The sequence below is a fragment of the Poeciliopsis prolifica genome, unplaced genomic scaffold (assembly GCF_027474105.1).
Source record: "Poeciliopsis prolifica strain line A6 unplaced genomic scaffold, Auburn_PproV2 SCAFFOLD007, whole genome shotgun sequence".
NCBI lineage: Eukaryota > Metazoa > Chordata > Actinopteri > Cyprinodontiformes > Poeciliidae > Poeciliopsis > Poeciliopsis prolifica.
Genome location: NW_026562382.1, coordinates 6,580,257 through 6,586,256, shown reverse-complemented (window position 1 = coordinate 6,586,256; position 6,000 = coordinate 6,580,257).

Sequence of the window (6,000 nt, the reverse complement as noted above, 5' to 3'; positions counted from 1 at the left end):
TCTAAGTAAAGAAAACGATAACTTAATCACTAAAAAGGGGATACAAAAGGGTCTTTGTACAGTTCAATCCATTAGTTTCACCTTTAAAATTGACAGCTTTGTCAGAGTAAACTAATACACTTTGATACTGGTTACCTGCATTTCATGCTTCATTTCAAAGGGCCAAACTAATCCCATGCGTAACAGTGGTTGGGATATTATGCCCAAAACATTCTGCCATCTCTGTCGTTCTAACATTTTGCTCCCTCTGCAGTAACTCAGAACCATCATTGTAGTTTTGAAGGGGAGCTGAGCTCTCAGCCGTTTCATGTGTGTGTGTGAGACGCCCAGTCAGTTTTTATGAAAAAAGCAGTCCGTTAATTGGCTGATTCTGTTTTTCATCTTATTTTTTTTTTATTTTATTTTATTTGTAACTTTTGTGTTTCACATTGCGACTCTTTTTAGCAGAGCCTTGTTTGGAGTTTAGTTTGAAGAAAAGTCAAAGTACCAAATAAACTGTCTGCACCGTGAAAGGCCTGTTCTTCCACTTCTGAAATAGATTCTTTCAAACTCATGACACGCACACCGGCTACCTTCACATGATTTTGTCTGGGCACAGTGTGTTTGATAACTTCTGCACATACTTTTAAAAAATACCAGGATGTTTCTAAAAGCCTAACATGATTCAGAATGCAGTAAATAACCAAACTTTATTGCACAAGAACAGACCATGTACTGTCTTCTTTTTTCTTTCTTTTATTTTCAAACAACCACCAGTGATAAGCAACTGCTTGTTTGACCAAATTCAACTGCTTATTTTAGTAAATTCATTTAACTGAAACAGTTAAAATGAATATTTATTTGGAATGGATTGATGTTGCCACGTTTCTGAAAAGTACAAATCCACAAAGAAAGTGGAAGGTGAACGAAATAAGTCGGATTTCAGCCTGAAGGGCCCTGAGAAGTGACTGGCTGGTTTGAAGTTGTGGAGGAAGTTGTTACTCCAGAAAGGAGCTAAGGTGTAAAAAGCTAAGTAAAAAGGAGGTTGCATTTTCTCCTGAGGCAATCAAGGCTGTTCATGCAACAGCAGAGGACTAGACTGTTGCTGCTGGTGAGGGTGTGCTTCAAATAATATCAACATGCAACATCAAATGACTGAATTACCTTCTTAATGTGCAGTCAAGTTCTCCAAAGTTGTCCTAATGACAGGATTATTTGACTTCGGTGTGTTGAAGCAAAGTCACATCTAAAAGTTGCAGGACACTGGCTCTTGAGGAGTAGCACTGAAACCCTCTGCTCCAAATAATAGCTACTAGGTCAGTGGAAGCTGAGCTGTTGCTGACCTGAAGAAAGAAAGGGCTACAACGTAGAATTGTCTCTTTTTATGGTTCATTTTATGGTTCACATCATTTGGAGTCAAAATGTAATTCTCTTATAAATAATTGTCTAATGAATAATGTTCCTTTTTAAAAAAATACATGAGAGTGTTGCTTTGATTCTTTTTTGCATGCTTGATTGTGAATCTGCTGAACCCATAACAGGAGCTAATTCTCGGTCCAAAGTTCCTAAAAATGGACGTAAAACAATACAATGTTGTAATGGTGATGTGCTGAAGGAAGAGTGTTGCAAAGATAAAGGCCGATTTCAAAGTGTCAAATTGCAAAGTTACATTTCTTTTAAGTTGTGTTTGATATATCTACAGCTGAAGGTGACACAGTTACTTGTACTATACAATGGCACTATACATAATTCTCTCCCTTTAAAAATACATTAATAAACAGATTACAAATAAAAACTAAAGTAAAACAGATATAATTGGTTTTCTGACAAAGCGCTCCAATTCTGACAAATGGGATTGTTGGGCACATTTGACCCTCATCTGCCACCGTACCAACAGACTCGGCCTTCCCTCTTCTTGTCAGATCTTTTAGATCTGTCTCCAGCAAAGCGTGGGCTTTGTATTAGCTGTCAGATTAGTCACCATATCAGCTGTCCTTTTTTTTTTTTTTTTTGTGGTAGACATATTCAGTGAGATAAATTCGTCCATGGGGGCCAGCTGTCATTCAACAGGTGCAGCTTTTCATCACCTGTTTGTGAACGCAAACACCAGAGAAACCAGCAGGCTCTCACAAACACGTTCAGTACTCAATGTTATTATTATTAATTATTACTAAGGCACGTGTCTTTGTTTAGCATCACTCATGCACAAGGTTGTAAAATAAAGAAAACACAGAATTTTATCCTATTATTAGTGAGATTCTAGGTACTATTTGAATTGAAATGATCTGAGAATGAATATCGAGGAGATTTTCAGAAGACGTCTTGAGGTTGCAAGAGGCTTTACGTAACTTCTATTATTGCTTTTGGTTTGTTTAATGTCTGGCTATGGAAGGTGTTTGATTCAAGATGAATTGAAGACCACCTCCTCCAAAAGGTCTCGGTTTGCTTGTTTTGGTCTGTGTTCAGATGTAAACAAACTAGTGTGTTCTGCATATTTCCAATACTTGAAATGTGAAAACAAGATTTAGATTAGAGGCTATTTTAAGCTCATATTAAGAGTGCATCCCTATATCTTAACTTAGCAACCCCAAAACATAAACTATTTTTAATATGGGCGTCCCAAATCTAAGATTTCTGTAAGTGTTTTTTTAGAGACTGGAAAAATACTGATACTGCCTTGGAGTCAAAACACAGAAATATCAGTTTCTCAGTTAGCAAAATGGGATTGCAGTTTGTTTTTTGTTTTTTTTTGACATGATCCATTTTTCTGGACTGACCAGAGACATGCAAAGACACCTTTACAGTGATCTAACTCAGTGAAAAGGAAAGCTTGTTTAAGTTTTTATGTCATGTTAAAAAAATCTTACTTATCGTTCAGATGATCTTTGGTAACATGTAAAACAAATGTTACAAGAAAAACAAAAATGTAAATAATTGGACAATCCCGTGCAAATAAAATTGTAAATTGAACAAGAATGGGAAAGCATTTTATTCTCACTGTAAACCCTCACCGGGTGGCCCCTGAAGGGTGTGCTAAAAAAGAGGCTGCAAAAGTTTGTGGTAACTGCAACCCTGTTCAAATCAAATTGTGAAGAACAGAATTTCTTTTAAATTTGACAAACAAAATCTGTCAACACTAGTTTTTTCTTTTAATTCTTTCATGTCGCACAATAAACTTCTTCTTTGGGGTTAAAGAAAGAAGCAGAGTTATTGAGGCAGGTGTGACGGCATGAGGTATTTTGTGTGAAAATTAACGCGGGCCAGGAAGAACATCAGACAAAAGGGAGATTTCAGTATCTAAATAAAGTGTCAGGTCAAAGCTGGGGTCGAAATACCCCCCGCCCCCTAGTCTCTGCAGGGGATTTGGTCGCCAAGGAACACAACACCAGGCTAAATGACGGAGGATTTGTTGTGTCATATTTAGACCCACACCACCACGGTGGCACCAAGTGCAGAAAGAGCGACAATGAGTTAAGGAGCCTTTTAATCATGCTCATAAATTCACGATTAGGTGGAAAAGAATCCACCAAAGCAGAAATAGGTGCCGAGTGGATGGGTGCTCCAGAGTGATACGTTATAGGTGCATTGCATAGATCAAAGAATCGGAAACTCCGGTATGTCTAACCTGTTCATAACTCAGAAAGTAATTGCTTATCTTTTCAGCCTGCCATGCCAGGATAAGACTCTTTTTGTTTTCCACTTAAGAGTTATTTTGCACTGGCCACATGAGCGTTCCTCAAATCATTCATTTTCTCAGACAAGATCACATTCTTTCCCCTAATTTTGGTTTACTGACTGGATTCATAAAAATGTCACATGATGTTAATTTGGGTACAACAAATAACAACACATAAATATTTTCCCTTGACAAAATGAAAGGAGCTGACGAGATTGGTGTCTTGTGAGGACCAATGTCACACTTTCGGATGAACCTTTCCAGTAACACTGAACACATCGATCTCATTGTACTTCATGGTGGTGGCAGCATCATACTGCGGTGAAGCTTTTCTGCAAATGGGACAGGTAAGATGTGTTGGAAAGATGCATGGAGCAAAATACACAAAAATCCAGGGAGAAAACTTGTTAGAGGCCTCAAAAGAATTGAAAACGGAGCACATTCAAGTGTAAGAATGGCCCAGTCAAAGTTCATGGGAGGAGTTTGCTTCCCATTCTTTTTATCACTGCATAATCTGTCCTGGAAGCACTATTTGTACCATTTGGGCATGTGATAAAAGAAACACTTCATAGTTTTGTTTTTTTTTAACAAACACTCTTTGTGCTCTTTTTGTATCTTATTATAACTGCAAAAACAGCATATGACAAAAGAGACTAAAAAACAGAGATGAAAAGGGTTTAAATGCACTTTGCAGGCCTGCTTTAACTGCTATTTTCTAAAAAAAAAAAAGAAAAGAAACTGATCCAAGTAAATGTAAGCGTCTTTGAGGAATAATCAAATGCGAAGAAAGAAGCCATGATAAATTGGTGTTCCCCATGAACACATGGGAAATAGCCTGGTACGTTTTGATAACTTCTTTAGTTAATCTTATAAAAGGTGAGACTGTTATGAAAATAAAGGTCTTAAGTTGTCTATGACGGGTCCAACAGAGGATGCATTCATAGCGTAGATAGATACATTACAGTCCAGTGAATCCAAAACAGCTCCTGCATTGGACTCAATTAAACTAAATTAAGACAACTATTGTTCATTAAGGGAATTATTACAGTATTATTTCAACTAACATCATACATTAATATGCTGTACTTTCAAGAATAGTGATATGGAAGTGTGCAAACAAGCTAAAGATAGAAATAGTGCTTCCCATCTTTATTACTAATATTATCTTAACTAACATCATAAATAAATATGCTGCACTTTCTGGGATAGTGACGTGGAGGCATGCAAATAAACTAAAGATAGGAATCGTGCTTCAGGGTCTGATCATGTGGTGATACTTTTACAAGTAGTGGGGTCATCTCTGCACGTTGTGCATCTTTTCTTGTTCCACACTTCTTCCTTCCAATAAACTTTCTATTAATACACTGTCTAAGATACAGCTGTCTGTAAACAGACAGCTTCTTTAGCAAGTTTTCCCTTCTGGTGGACAGCTGGACAACTGTCAAATCAGCAGTCTTCCTTATGAATACACGAACCATAAAATAGCATTTCTGTGTTTATAATAATGTTTACATTGGTCTTGTATGACATGCAAATTTTCTGGGAAGTTTCACTTCATTAGCTGTGAGCCAAAATGACCAAAGACAACAGACATACAACTTTTTGTTGTTAATCTACGAACATTTTGATTTTTTATTTGGATCATTGAAATAACCAATTTTTTAATTGGCCACCCTGTAGCAGAAATAGATAATGGGTGGAATATACTTTTCAGCAACAGTCTAATTTATTAATGTTGAACTTTTCCGTTTGTTATGTTCCTTCTTTTGGTTTGTAAAACGACAAAGATTTCTCCCCCACTGTTTTCATGAACCACCTGGTGACTGCAGCCTCTTTTAAACTCTGTTCATGGAAGATGGATATGAAACACCTCGGCTCACGTAATGTCAAGACGGGGACAGTTGCCTTCCTATTCCCACAGTGGAAACCCCAAATGATTGTATCCGTCCTCACCGGCTCTAACTGCCCCTCTGAGACGCTCATTATGACGCTGCACGTTCTCCATAGCTGGTTGCAGAGATCCATTTCGACCACCTCCGCAGTGAAGTTCTTCCAAAGGGCTGATACTGGATCTTGGATGACCCAGAGTAATTCCAGTCCAATTGGTTGCTGTGGCATTAATGATTAACAGTACTCTGGTGATGATGGGGACTGCCTCGGCTGACCTTTTCAGGCGGCTGTATTTGTGGCCAGCGTAAGTACCGGGCTTTACCATCATGATAGTCCGGACAGCTGCACTTTTATCCGCTGGCCTTAGCAGCTGAGGTGGCCGCCCTGGTTCGGAGCCTGCGGAGTGGAGGAGGGGAAGCTTTGCACCGGCTGAATGGAAAGAAGAAGGGCCAAGG